A 16,215-nucleotide genomic window follows, 5' to 3' on the forward strand; every position below is an offset into this window, starting at 1 on the left:
TGTGAAATAGCTCAGAGAGAAGAGCAGCCTCAGGCTGACCTTTAGTGGTGTTTTCCAAAGACTTCTGCTACAAGAAAAAGTATTTCAATCCATTTGCAGACTAGCCCTAAGGAGATGTGGACGAGCTTTTCTAGTAGGATGGGAGTGTGGAGAACAAGAACCAGTGTTTGGTCTGCTGGTTTGTGTCTTACAAATTGATCTACCTCTAGCAGCCACCTAAACAGTGACAGTCATCTAGCTAAAAATTCATTCTTCTATAGAGACACAGAAGACTAATTTTAAAAGCACAAAAATTGAATTATTTCTTGAAATCTGGAGCATTACTCCATACTACAAATTGAGAATGTATTCAACGTTTTTTTTTAAAAAGGTAATCTAAGGATAAAGTAATCTTTAATGTGGTATGACCATGATAGCCCATGCATCTAAGCATGTAACCTCAGCTCATAGCCACAAATTTTGGATAATGATGTGGCAGAGAACACAAAAATTTCTGAAAATTTCTGAAATGGTTGCAGCTAGGTATTTAAAAACCCTGATAAATTCTGTGCTTAGCAGAACCAGTGAATAAAGTAAATCCCAACTGTAGGGTTGGGGTAGCTGAAGGATGCTGACAAACTGTGGGAGTCAAGATCATTAGAAGCTTGTCTGTTGACTTTATCCAAGTCTAATTAGGTTAGAAATCTTGAAAGATTTGGGTTTCTTGCAAGATTTACAGTAAAATGTGACTTTTGGCTTGGGAGGGAATATCATGAGAACAGTCTTTTCATGGACATTAAAGCAGTAAACTTTGTTTGGAGAAACCACACAGAATGTGATGAGGTGTTTGCCAAAAGGGAGTTGGAAAAGTTTAAAAACTTAAACATTTTAGGCAGAAAATAGTGATGAAATATAAGCATCGGGGAAAATTCAAACTGGTTTGTGTATTACCTAAGTATGTTTCCTTTCCTGTTAAGGGGATGGCAAGGCTCCGGTTGTCTTTGTTGGGCTTTGAATTGTATCAGCATCATCAGCTCAGTTCCAGTACAGCTGTTCATTATGAATACTTTCAGTGAAAATTTTGAGGAAAAATATATTCAGCCTCTGCTTTTCTTCCATAACACATTTACATCTTCATCTCCTCCTCATGCTTACTTTCTGCGAGCAGCTGATCACTTACTCATGACACAGCCATACCCTTAAAGTCATTACCGAGATTTCTTTGGGCTTAGCTGCTCCATGCTGCCAGAAAATACCACGGATCTCCATCTTGGCTTATAATGAAAGTGTTTGAAGGGAATCAAAAATTCTTTGTAGGGTGGAGATGTGTTGGTGGCACGTCCCAGTGAAGTTTCTCTGAGCTTCTAACAAGGCCTCAGATGAACTACATTTTATACTAATAGTCTTACATAATAGAGGTCTGCTGTTTATATAGTATGTGATGGAAAAAGTATTGCTTCCCAGAGCTTGCTGCTGATCAACAGCATGAAGTTACTAAACTAGGCCAACAGAAATAATGCTGCATGAAGGTTCAGTCCTTGAGATAGCAGTCCATTTGGCTGAGAGATCTGAGAATGTAAACCCTTAGAACTTTAGAAACAGGCTGCAACTTTTCTTGCTAACAAAGTTATTTTCAGACAAACACCTTTTGTCTCTGTCATACACATATGCATGTGTATGTGTCATACACATACACTAATCTGTGAAAAGTGTTATTTATTATTTTCACCAAATGAGGACAACTGGAATTCAGAGTAGTTTGAATTTTTTTGAAAAAAAATATCTAGCCTAAAAATATTGTAATTATAATCTATATCAATTCACTTTATTTTGAACTACCCTGTTGAACTAAGGATCATTTGCTTCCCTTAGATTATCTACATACACACAGCAAGCTCTGCTCTTCTGGGTAAACTAATCTATTAAGGAAAAGGCAGTACTTCTAACAAAAGGATGAGATATATTTCCATGCAACCTATTCAGTACAGAAAAAAAAAAAAGCATAAAATATTAATTACATCAAAACTGAATCAGTGCGAAAAAATTTCTGGTTTAGAACAGTATTACAGATTATCAGCCATGATCCGTTGTTTAAAGCACTATTTGTTTATAAGGCCAAATAGTTTTCAGCTCCTTCTTTTACCTACTCATGACAGATAATTTTAGGTTTTGGCTTATTTTATGAAAATATTTTATGTTTCAAAGTCCTTGGGTGAGGGAGAGATCTTAGTTTTTGTCTCGTCTTCAGGAGTCTTTCTGAAGTTATGGAAATCAGATAGAGATGGGTAGATGAAACCAAAAGGTTGCCAACATGACAAGTCACAGAGCATCATCCTGTGCTTTCTGTCATTCTATCAGCTCAAACCTACCATCACTGTTCAACTTAACAGTGATAATTTATTTCCTCACCTCCTGAAAGTGTCCTGTTTAATTCCCTGAGAGACTAAGACACAGATGATTACACTGTCTTCAGCCTATTGTGGCCCTATTTACCCTCCAAGTCTTCTAAATATTCCAATAAAATTTACCACAGATGCAAATATCTACAATAATTACTGTAAGCCTCATAGAAAAGAGTGACTCAAAAGTTTCTACTTGGGTAACTACTACAACTCTTTCTTGGTTTTGTTTCCTTACTGGATATCGGGAACCTCACGCAGAAGAAACGCTCAGAAGCTGAGAGGACTATGAGCTCACTTGTGGGAAAAAAAAATATATATAATTACTCCCATAAGGCAAGAAAACAAAGAAACAAGCAATGAAGCCAGGGGGCAATACCCATTCACTTTTTGAGTAAGATCAGAGCCAGCAAGGAACAAGCAATACAGCTGAGGGGAGTTTCTTGCCCTGTCCAGGAGAACTACACTCATCATCCTGCACCCTCTTAAATCTATACACAATGGATAAAAAGGTTTGGGTTTTCAGAAACTTACTACTTACTTCAAAATAATGTAAGCAAAGAGGTGAATTGTACACTCTTCAAGACTGTAAAATATTTTTCTTTTCACCAAAACTATTTTCATTTTGTGAGAAGTTACTTGATATATTAATTCACATAGCAGCCAAATTGTCAGGGCAGAGGACTCTGCCTTAACCTTTTTCTTCTTTTTCAAAAGTATGCAAGATTTCTAATTTTGGCTTTAGCAGGATAGCTTCCCCTACAACCCTAAAACAAAAGTAGTTTTCATCACTGTGCAGTCCAGTAAAAACAGCCCTAAAAAACACCTTCCAGGCTTCCAGCAGCCACTTGATATCCTCTTTGGATAACTGTTTGGCTGCAGTAGGGATAAAGAGAACCTATGAATCTATCACTTACTTGTTTGAATTTTGCAATTGTACCTTCATCACTGCTAGTTATATTAGTCCTATTGCAAAATTAAGTTAGTGGTCTAAACATTACCTAGGCAGACATGCTTTCCACTCCCCTCCTTTCTTTCAGTGCTATGCAATTTTTACCTAGGCTATCCTAGGTTTTTATTTTCATTCTAGCTCCCCTAAATTACCCTTCACTATATTATAGTCCCAGACTAAGTGTAGATCCAAGCATTCTTGAACTGAGTGGGAAATTATATGCAAGTTTTGATTTTGAATGAAAGCAAATCTCAGACAATAATCCAGTTCTCAGGAATAAAGTTAAAATTGGCTAGGCACCAAGCTTGAGGATCATTAGAGTGCTTTGTATAAGCTTTGTATTTCTTACATTGTAAATAGTGAAAAAAATTTTCTTTTTTTCCATCTATTTCCTTTTTCATTATGTTTTTTGCAGTGTTGTAGCCCTAATGGCAGTTAACAAAAGGGAAATAAATACTGGTAAAAGAATCTGAAGTCTCATAGCTCTTAAATCAAATTAAATTCTGCAATCATGAAGTAATCAATTGCCTTTCACTTTTGTATGATTCAAGCTGGAAGTTGTGATTTAAGTTTTCTGTAGTTTAGCACGGTTTTTGTACAAAGCCTTTAGAAAGACATAAAATTAGCACATAATAAAATGAAGTGCTGAATTTATGCCATTGAGAAAAAGAGCCATAACATACTCATGCATATCATGTCTTATGCTGAAGAGAAAAAAAAACCGCAACTGTTCATACCTAAAAAGTGAATGCTAAATACCATTATTTCATATAGTTACATTAATGAATTTGGGCAAAGCTGTTGGAGCTGTTACTATCCTTGAAGGAAAATTATGTTTTAGCATAAAACCAACTAGAAGTCATTAGAGGTAAAAATGGTGATGTCAAATCTAGAAATTAGTTGTAATGTGGAAGAAGAGGATGAGCTTTTAACACATACCTTCTCATGGGTGCTATGTCAAGAATTGCAAATCACTCTTTAGATCACCTCTGATAGATTATTAGCAACATATTTCATACCAAATTTGGTGTTAGTGCTGGGAGGGAGAGCAAAAGAGATTTAGAAAACTCAGTTGATGTGGAATTATACTGGGGAAATAAGTCACCTCCAGAACACCAGCTGAAGTAGTGGCTGAGACAGATTTCTGCTATCCAGCTCCCATTAATTCTGATGTCAGGTTGCTGTAAGGAAAGTTTAAATTCAAGAGTCTGTCACCTGTTCTCAACTGAACAACTAATGTTTTACCTGATGAAAAATTAAGGACAGGCTTTGGTGTTTTTGATTGTCATATCGTTCCCAGCTAGCCAGGCCTGCTGTCAGTGATTCCTGGGCCTTCTATAATATAAAGCTTTTTCTTTCTCCAATATGCACTGGGGGTTGGTGGAAGAAGAAACATCTGGATGTTGGTGTCTGGTTGTGGGGATGTCCCAGAGAAGTTTTTTTGACTACCCTAGAACTGGCAGTTGTGAAAACCTGATGATCACAGTTTCAGCTGATGGCCAGCAAAGATAAGCAGTGTCCTCCAAAAACTTGAACCAACAAGAACCTTACATTAACACAGATTCCAATCCTCCATTTGAAAGCATGACTTGTCAGGAACTTCAGAAAATAAAGGAAAGTAACTGCAAGTTACTGAATTCCACAAGATGAGGTAGGTTTAATTTTCACTGGTACTCTATTGTATTCAGAACATTTCTGTTAAAGATGGCAATATTTTAACCTTGGATGAACATGCTGCACTCTAGGGTGTTCACATAAATTCAATATTGTGGACTAGAAGCCAGTCTCAGAGTGCCAGAGTCTAGATGAATTTGGTTTTGTAACATCTGCATTTTTGTGTGTTTCTGGGAAAATGGTCAGTAATGAGATGTGGCAATGTCTTAATTCTCTGCATCTGGTTTCATGCTGCCAAATCGCAATGCAGTGGGCTCCTCTGTTTTGATGTGGCAGGTGAAGTTAATAAGGAGGTGTTAGGCAATATTGTGAACTGTTGGCAAGTACATCTAAGTAGGTTTGAATAAGGTGAATTGTAAAAAAGGTCAGGATTATGGAGTTTTCAGCTTTGATAATAACACATGTATTAGCTTTGATAATTTCACATAGTAGCCCAAACCCAAAAGTTATGACTTTTGACCTCATTAGTACAGGCAGGCTGAACATGGGCTTCAGTTGTTCCTGAATTGTTTCTTCCTTGTACACTGAGACACACTCATCCTCCCAGGAATGTTTTGTTCATGTGCTTCTGTGACTTAGAAAAATTTTCAGTGAAGAACAAGTCCTGTCCAATGTTTTTTGGCCTAAATTATGTTCTGTTGTGTCACAGACCAACAAAAATGTTTATGACCAGAATCATCAGCACTGCTACAAATACCTCAGTAGTACTCGTGCCAAATTAGTAAGACACCAAGGGTCATACTGCAGGCCCTGGGCAGCCTGTCAGTGACTGTAAGACAAACAAGTTTAAATACTGGAGCTCTGCCAAACACAGTGCTTCAATAAAAATCTCAAATTCCTATGTTCTGGCATGGCAATCATGGCAGTCACTCAAACTGTACAAGTCAAAAAAATAGTGGAAAGGAATCTTTTTTTCTGAGCCTTAAAGTATAGCACAGACAATTTAAGAGGTATCAATTAGCATTTATACTACGCTACTATACTGTGGGAAGACTTAGAAAGAAGATATGGAAGACTTGCAACTGTCTATTTTGTAAGGACTAAGCTGGAACTAGACTGGAATGTAAATCATAACATTTTTTTTTGTCACTCTTGGGTGAATTTGCCCACATGAACTTTCCCATCAATAAAGACAGTTCAACCACTTGTTTTCGCTTTCAGGAAATAAAGAAAATAATAAAGTAGACCTGGGCTGTGGAAGCTCTCAGAGTCTCAGTTGCATCATTTGCCAGTTGCAATTGCAGAAATACACAATCATTAAAGCAGAGCATTGGTTAGGGTCAACATCTGGATATCAGTAAGTCCATTCTTCTTAAAACAAGAATTATCATCATTTCTAGTTCATCACATCTATCACCAGCTACCATTGACTTTGGGCAGCAGTAGAGCAATGGGTTTGCTTAGTTGAATATTGAAAAGCAGAAAACTCCGCCCTCTCTCTGCCTGGCATCTTTCAGTGTTTCACTGCCCTGCTTGTGAAGAAATTCATCCTAGTGTCCCATCTGAAAATTCAAAATCAGATCATATGTTTCTTGCCCCTCATTGGGTTCTCTGCTACTGCCATGAGAAGTCTGTGTTATCCCTGTATGAGAAGTCTGTGTTATCCCTGTAATACCAAATTTGTGGACAGCACTGAGCTGGGTCAGAGTGTTGATCTGGTGGAGGGTGGAAAGGCCCTGCACAGGGCCTGGACAGGCTGGATCAATGAGTCAAGGCCAACAGCATGAAATTCAATGAGGCAAAGCGCCAAGTCCTACATTTTGGCTACAACAACCCCATGCAGTGATACAGGCTGCGGGCAGGAATGGCTGGAAAGCTGCCCAGTTGAGAAGGATATGGGGGTGCTTGTTTACAGCAGCTGAACATGATCCAGCTGTGCCCAGCTGGCCAAGAAGGCCAAAGGTATCCTGGCCTACATCAGCAGTAGTTTGGCCAGCAGGACCAAAGAAGTGACTATCCCCCTGTACGTGGCACTGCGAGGTCACATCTTGAGCTCTGTGTCCAGTTTTGGGCCCCTCAATTTGGAAGGACATCGGAGTGCTGGAGCAGAGAAGGGCAATAGAGCTGGTGAAGAGTCTGGAGCACATGTCCTGTGAGGAGCAGGGATTATTTAGCCTGGAGAAGAGGAGGATCTGGGGAGACCTTATAACTCTCTACAACTCCCTCAATGGGGGTTGCAGCACGGTGAGGGCATCTTCTCTCACGCAACAAATGACAGGATGAAAGGACATAGTCTTAAGCTGCACCAGAGTAGGTTTAGGTTGGACATCAGGAAGCAATTGTTCACAGAAGGTGTGATTAGATATTGGAATGGGCTTCCCAGGAAGGTGGTGGAGTCCTTGGAGGAGTTCATAGCAAGGCTGGAGGTGGCACCTAATGCCGTGGTCTCATTAATATGGTGGTGTAGGTCACAGGTTGTATTCAATGACCTCAGAGGTCTTTTCCAACCCAATCCCTTCTGTAATTCTGTGATACCCTGATGTCTTTGTGCAATCATAGTCTTCTGCTCAATTCCCCTTTAGCATTCCTTCGCCAGGCAAAGAAGTACAACTCCCTCAGGTTTTCCTTGAAGCTCATGTGATTTATGTCCCTGGCTATATTTGATAGAAATTTCACAGACCCTCTCTAAATTTTATCATCTCTCTTGAAGTGTCTGTAGGTTCTCAAAAGTGTACATAGTAGACCAGCTGTGCCCTGCTCCTCCAGCAACAGATTAAGCCCAGAATAACCTCCCTTGATCCGCTATGTTTCCCCTAAGGTAGCCCTTACTGGTTTGCTTTGATCATGATGGGAGCACATGGTAGGCACATGTTCAGCCTGACATCAACTTTATTGATTGTTTTAAGAGATGTGTTATATCTGAACACTTACAGTTGACCCTAAGCTCTTCTTCTGGTTTGCAATGTCAAAGATCTCTCCTGAATGGACTGGACCCTAGGTAAATAATGCTAAGAGAAGAAGGTGACATGTAATAGTCACCAGATGGCTTCTGCCCACATGGTACTTTTTTAGAGGAGGACTGTCCTGTGCTGCTTTCTTACAAGCTGATCTACTTTAGCTGCTCAGAAAACAGCTGTGGTAGTTCTTAAGCACTGTTTACTGATTAAAACCATGTAATATTATTAGAAACATTTCTAAGTATTGAAAACATAACAATGCTGAATGATCTAGCATCTTCATGGAACAGCTGATATGCTGGTACCATTCTCTGAGATGTGTTTTACAGCTGTAAATTGTGATTAAAAGAGTGGGGGAAAATGAGCACAACAGTAGGAACTGTTCCAAGGGCAGTGATAAAGATCTCCTTCCTTGTCTGGAATTGCCCTTTAAGCCCTAGACTCTTAATCAGCAGCAAAAGGAAGCAAAAGCTTCCTTCCCTGACTAGACCTGATTTCAACAAAGATGTGAGAGTGTCTTTCACAAAATGTTCCCGTCATAATCTGTGTAAGAGGTGCTTTAAAAATAAAAATCAAAATAGCTTGGTTGTTCGCTTCCTTCAGTTGTTAGACTAAATAATAAAGGACCCTTTCTGATGGTCACTTTATGAATACAAAGCTGCCCCTGTTTCACTGAGATAAAACACTTCAGCAGTGTGTGTTCTGCTTCTCCAGATATGGTTTATCTTGTTTAGATGATGACATATGAAAGTAATCTACATCCAAAAAGTGAAATATAACCATCTTTATGGGAAAAAAATTATCTAAAGTTTGCTGGAAGATTACTGTATTCTTCAGATCTTCCCATGAGTAGAAAATTTTGCAACTCCAGATCTGACAGGGAATTAAGACTGTTGTCCTAAAGTATATTTCACACTGGGTCATGTAAATAGCATAAATTTCTGTCTTACTAGCTCAGGACAGAGAAGGAGCACAGGACAGACTGAAAAGCAGAGGCACATCTGTACCTCATTACTATGAAAGAACCTCTGGCCTTTCCAATGCTAACATAGCCCAAAGACAGTGAAACAGAACAGAATAATGGTGACTTGGCCTGAGGAATGATAAACTCATATGAAAATGGGCTTTATGAAAGGAGACTGAGGGAGCTGGGGTCAGAATTAGTAGCAAAAGGTAGTCAGCTGCTGAGGCAGAATACCCTCTGTGTTTTCAGTGTGTGGCTTGGCAGGTTGCTTGAATACTCTCCTTGCTTGAACAGAGCAATGGAAAAATTGCTAAATGTTGGTATTTAAGTGTTTAAAGAGCATCCTGCATCTATATTGAAAGGAACTTTAGTTCCAGGCATAGATAAGAATTTGGGTACTTTCAAAAGTCCCATTAACCAGTTTTGTAAATCCTTAAGTGACAAGTGTGGTAGTAAATCACAGGAGAAAGTCTTCCATTGTATACCACAAGAGGAAAGCTGCTGTGTTTTATACAGGATAATCATTATTCCAAATATAATGAGTCAGGCTGTAGATCTGTCATGGAGAGCTTTGAACTCATACCAAAAAGCCATAATTCATAGCACTTACAATTTGGAGTGTTTACTTAGGATTACATGTGCCATGCCTTTACAGAGAATAGGAAATGCCACTAAATCTGCTTAATCAAAGCTACTGTATTGTAATAAGTGTTGCTTCCGCATTTCTTTTCCCTTTTCCCAGCAGACTCTCAGCTCAGAACCAGAGCACTGAATCTGCCTTTTCCTAAAGGAAAAACATCTTTCACCTTTGTTTGCCTATCCTTGTTACTTTTATGACCCCGGCAGCTTCAGAAATGTGCTCCACAGAAGACAAAAGAGCTGTAGTTTGTGGTGTATGGCTGATGAGGTAGGCATGTAGGCACGTCTGTAAGAGTTGAGGGGGGAATGGAGCAGTAACATATTTCAAGTGCTTCTATCTGGGGCACAGTTGAATATTATGCTAAATTAAGTTTGCTGACAAGTACCTCAGACGAGTCTATGAAACTTCTTTTCCTCTTCACGTTTACTAGCTTTGATGTTCTTATCTGCAGTACTTTTAAAATGCAAAGGCTACCCAGAGAAGTTCAATGTCTGAAGTGTGAATTTAAACCAGTAGAAATAATCCCTTTTTCTTTGAACAGTTCCCATGGTCCTTGGTATAGTTATTGTGATCTTGCAAATATTGGTGAAATTTGTGAATTTGTGCCATCTGCATTTTTGTTTCCAATAAGTTGTCTTAGTTTACAGTTGATATTCATGTTCAGTGCTGAAGAAAACATTTTACTTAAATATTAATTGGAGTGAGTCCAAAAAATATGTTTCAACTAAAAAAAACCTGACAATTCAAAATCCTGACCCAATTAAAACTTTTAAATTAGGCATGTTGGTCAGTGTAATATATTAATTTTCCCTGCCACGTTCTGTAAGATGCTCTAAGCAGGCTGTGCTGTTCAGCCTAAGCAGAGTATAGACAGAGTATGCATAACTGCAAGGAAACCTCTCCCATCTGTTTGTGGGGTTGTTTTTGCCCTGCTGTTTTAAGCCAACTCCCAAATGACAGAAATGGGATGTTTGGCAGGCATTAGGAGTTTGTGTGCAAAGACAGAGAAATAATGAATGAGAGGGACAGTTTTCAGCTGGAAACTGGAAGCTGCAGGGTTTACAGGTGGCTGTGGGACATCCTTTGTTGACTGGTCATGCAAATTGCATCAATAGGAAAGAGCTGATAGCAGGGCTCCAAAGGGCAAAGGGTTTTGGTGAGTGCAGGAACAGGGCTGACAGTGATGCTTCCCCACACAAGGGTAGTGTTGTTGCTGTGGGTTTTAATCTGAGTTAGATGCATGAATACAGATGTCACTAGAAAAGAATTTAAAATGTTCAGGTTGCCAGAGGTTGTGAAAGAAATTAACAAGGGGTGATAATGTGATTGGTCACATGTTTGTTCTCAAAGTATTTTTCCCAAGACAGCATTAGCCTGGGTCATTCATGCTGCACAGAGTAGAGGGTGCCCATGATGATTTTGACTGCCCAATGTTCAATATCATGCAGTGCTCAATTCAGAGTAACAATCATGAATTATGAGGTTTCTTATCCATGTATCCAATTACCATTCATTAGCTTTGGGTTTGAGAATGGGTTTATATGAAAATAGAAGCATATACAGTGAATGTGTGCCTGCAGGGTGCCACAGTTTGTCCTTGCCTTTCAAATATTTCAGAAAAATTATGAAGTTGCCACTTTCTCCACAGAAGCTGATGCATTGCACAGACATCAGTGTGTGAAGGAAGACCCAGACTGCAGATATGGAAATGAAGGGGATGGTTAGCTCCTAGATTTCATTTTTAATGATTGGATTCCAATTATTCAATTGTTATAATTGTTCAATTATACTGAACAATTGGATTCAATTGTTCAATTATTGAATTCAAATTCAGACGGCCTTGTTTATTACAGGCTATTCGGACACTGTCAAAGAATCAGTAAACTGCTAAAGACATCTTGGTAGCTAGGGTTTTATATAAGTTCCTTTTTACCAAATGTTTCTATTTTTCAAATGCAATTGAGACTGAACTTCATTGGGACATTTGCCTAAGGAGAAGTGGGTTTTGAGCATCAACTCCAATACTGAAGTTGTTTCTATGACCAATACCGCAGAAAAAGACACAGTTCTGATGGTAGAAATTCAGTAAAATGGAGAAGATTAGGGGACAAGAATAAAAAGGATAGTATGGGGTATCAACAGGGATCAGAGAGGGGAGAGAGGATAGTAAAAAAAAGGACAAGGAGTAGTGAGGATGTGGACAGACAGTAACAGAAAAAGTCTAAGGAAGTAGAATAAAAGAAATTAGGCAGTAGGGACTGTGAGGAAATACAAGGGATTTGATTCAACTATCTGAAAAGGCTCAGGAAAAGTCACCTGTGTCCCCTCCAGTAATCTGCCTGAGCAGAGAGGAGCAGTCTACTGTGATTACTGTTGCCTCAAATGATTGAGGTCTGTGCCATGCTGCTAAAAATTCAGCTCTATTGATAGGCATTGCTAGAATTGTCTTATTTGAGATCTGGAAAAGGGCTTGAAAATTACTGCCTGTGAAAATATTAAGACTTTAAAATCAAACTCTCGCCAATCATGTCAGAAATAGTTACCTGTACTGTTTAAGTTGATTGTCTCTAACTTGCATTATCATACTTTCTATATAGAGCATACTATGACTTTTCCATCCCACACTGTCTTCATGATTTTGGCTTACATTATGTCACCTTTTATGATACTCAGGCATTTGTTCAATACTCAGAAGCATTAATAATCCATTTTGCAAGCACGGCAAGTATTTTTAGAGGACTACTGATTTCTTATACTGTAACACAAACCTGAACCAAATGTCTTTACTGAACAGTACCTTGAACAGAACCACGAGAAGACATTATCTATTTGAAATAAACTGGAATTGCTGTGTTCTCTTGAGAGGATTCAGCTTTAAAAACAGAAAGTCATTCATAAAAAAGAAAATGTATCTCATGAAATGCCTCTTTCAAAAGTTAATTTGATGTTTTCAACTACCATGTTCTGCAGGCATGTCTAAAGATCTAGAGAGCTTGTAGGGATTTAGTAAAGTACCAGCTTAAAAACGAGCTAAAGAATGCTTAATGTCTCAGCTTTCTCACTGATTAATGTGTGTTTTTAGTGGCTCCTTGTCTTTTATCTAATTAAAACAATGTATCAAAGCTGTGTATGGTTGACATACACCAAATAACATGTGTAACATATTATTAATGTTAATAAAAGGGGAATTGCTGATCTATAGTTTATAAATGACAAAAGGACTCTGCTCTTAGTTATATAAATTGTTCTTTAAATTGAAGGCTGCTAATGTTTCTAATATAGCCCATTGTTGAATGTAGTCTGCTACAAAGTTTTTAGTACCTCTGACTTTCATTAGTAGAAAATCCTTGAGTGGTTCTCAATCACATTGCTGATTTTTAAGCAGCTTTGAGACACCAAGATTACTCCTTTTAAACCCAGTTAGTCCTGACCTGTAGTTCTTAACCTATCCCTCCTTAGACAGTGTGTAATGTTTAATTGGGTGTACATGCAAGTTCTAAATTCAAATTCAGCATCCCTACAGAGAATGATTTCAACCCCCACCATCAATCTCACCCCCACTATCAGTACCCCAGAGGCACACAACTTGAAAAGGGTAACTGTGTGAAAATTAGAAATTTGTTAAATTGAACCTAAAGTGAGTAAATCTTTGCAGAAAAAGAAGGTTAGTGTAGAACTGCATACTGGAAACCCAGCATGCACCACCTGTTAAGAAGGCTTGAATAAGGGTGAAAAGGAAGCAAGCATGTCTAATCAAAACAATAAGCAGATTATTAGAATAAAAAGGCATCTTTCAAAAAGATGGAATTGTATCCAAACGAGGAAAAGACAAAGGATTTTGAACTCTGGTAGATTAATTGTATAAATGCAATAGTGCATGTCAAAATAGAGCTCAAGGAACAATGAGCTAAAAGGATCAAATGAATATTAAATTTCCTTGCAGACATATGAAGAGTGGGAAGCATACTAGAGAGGCTGCAGAGCCAAATGGTGGTCATAGCATTGAATGAGCACTGAGAGGGCACAAACACTGCTGAGAAGCCAAATACATTCTTTAAATAAGCTCTCTTTGTGAAATAAATTGGAGATGCATGTTAGATCTCTTTGGAGAGAGAAGATGTTCTTCAGAGAGTAAGTCTGACTTAAGTGGCCAGAGAGGTCAAGGAAACATTGACAATGGAAATACTATTTAATGATGGACAGTGTTTCTACCTGGGCTTTAAGAGAAGTCAAGGATGAAATTGTTTAATTGACAATGGTAATGCGTAGCCATTTCATTTAAAACTATTTTGTTACATGATGGCTGGAATGCTGGCACATATTATACCAGTCTTTAAAACATGTTCCAGGCAGAAGGAAGGAAATCTCGCATCTATAGCACAAAATTTAAACCAAAAAAGTTAGTAAAACTCTAAGAAATAATTTAATTAATGGACATGTGAATATATATGATTTGTGTGGGAAGATGCCTGGTTCATAATTAGTCATCAGTTTCCTTCAAAAGCTCTTGGGAATCCAAAGAGCCATGTGGTAAGACATGGATCTGTTATGGATAGGATGCAAGGGATGAAGGAAAATGTTGTTCATAGCCTTTCAGAAAACTCACCAAAGTCTGTGGGTGTCCATGCTCAAATCTGTGCTACTTTATAATATTTATGAAGATTCCTCAAAGAAGGGAAGAATGATGTGCAGAACTCCATGATATCAGAAGGCTAATTAATTACTTTATCATACTATATTATACTATAACTATTTGACACTGTATTACACAAACAAGAACTATACTAAACAGAAGAAACTCATGACTGCCTGCTGACCAGACAGTCGACACAGCTTGGACCTGATAGATTTATTAACATAAACAATGTCCACCAGAATCCAATCAAGCCATCACCTTCAGCTAAATAATCTTCCAACACATTCCATTCCTGTGTTCAAAAACAAAGGAGCAGCAAATGAGATTAGAATTGTTTTGATCTTTCTTTTCTCTGCTTCTCTCCATTCAGAGGGTGTGTGAATACCGCACTACCTAAATGACAGGGGAAGGAAAAGACAAGGAAGACATTGAGCAGGAAGTGAAAGGAAGTTAAAGGATTTACAGAGCATTTGTGTTCTATTTGATAGTTAGGATGAAGACAACAATGAAGAAGAATAGCAGAACTTTCTGAAACTAGTGACTGGACAATGGAATGTTAGATGAAATTCAATGCAGGTAAAGGTAAGGTGGAAAAATTCCTTTTTGCATAAATACTGGACTCTGCACTGACCAGCGACATTCAGGAGTGAAGCCTTTGGATTATGACCTGAAATTCAATGGAAAATGTACAATTCAAAGTCCATTGAATAGAGTTCCAAAAAAGGCAAAATAAAAGTTAGGCATGATTTAGAAAGGAATGAAGGGAAAATCAATAGCATTATTTTGCATGCATAAATGCATTGTTCACCCTCAGCATTCATACTCCATGCAGTTGTCTCCCTTATAAACAAACAAACAAACAAAAAAAACCCCCTAAAACCCCAAAACCCCCACATAAAACCACAGAATATGCTGAGTTGCAAGGGACTCATCAGGATAATCAAGTTCAACTCCTGACTCTGAGAAGGACACTCCAAAAGTCACAACATGTGCCTGAGAGTGTTGTCTAAACACTTCTTGAACTCTGTCAAGCTTGATGCTGTGAACACTTCCCTGGGGAGCTGTTCCAGTGCCCAGACACACTGTGGGTGAAAAACCCCTTCCTAATATCTAACCTAACTTAATCCTCACTTGACTCAGCTTCAAGCTTTTTCCTAAAGTCTGTGACTGGTCATGCAAGTGAAGAAATTGGTGCCTGCCCCTTCCTTTCCCCACATGAAAAAGATGCAGAAGCAATGAGATGCCCCCGCAGACTCCTCCAGGCTGAACAGACCAAGTGACCTCAGTCATTTCTCCTATGGCTTCCCCTTAAGGCCTTTCACCACCTTCATTGCCCTAATTGGAAACTCTCATATGAGTTTAATGGGGTTTTTTTGATATTGTGGTGCTCAAAATCATACACTGAACTCAAAGTAGGCTGCAAAATAAACTGGGAAATCTTTTCAAAGAAGATAAACAAGGATGATTGAGTACATGCCAGAACCACAACCAGTGCAGGGTTTCCCAATTTGAAAAAAAAAGGGTTTATAAGGCAATGTGACAGAGGTCTTCGAATCATGCACTTTGTAGGCATAATGGTAAAGATTGTGAGTTTGCTGTATTTTTTAGTGTATGACAGGCTTTTAGTAGGAACGGAATCCAACGCAAATGGAAGAAGGGAGGTTTTGGCACAGTTGGTGGCAGACTTGAAGATCTCCTTTCCAAAGAATGCTGTGGATACTTAAATTTTGTGTGATTTAAAAAGGATAACTTGGAGAAAAGATCTATTTAGGGTTTTTAAATGGAAAAATCATGTTAGGCCTAGACTGTGTTGATCTAAAATATGTGGTGTTTAGGAGAGATAAGCCTCGTGCCCTGTACTTACTCTTCATCAGCAACTGTTATTGCCAATTTCGAAGAGAGGTTATGAAAAAGGGAACTGGTCTGTATTGGATTCTCAGTGAGCATGCCTCACTATAGGCTTTCCACTGGGATTATTCTAGGAGGATGAAATATATAATTGTGATAAACCTCACTTGTTGGGAGACTTGAATGAATGATCTGTGCTGAAACAAATTTAATTTGTGGTTTATGA

This window comes from Zonotrichia albicollis, chromosome 1, assembly GCF_047830755.1.
Source record: "Zonotrichia albicollis isolate bZonAlb1 chromosome 1, bZonAlb1.hap1, whole genome shotgun sequence".
In the NCBI taxonomy this organism is placed as follows: Eukaryota; Metazoa; Chordata; class Aves; order Passeriformes; family Passerellidae; genus Zonotrichia; species Zonotrichia albicollis.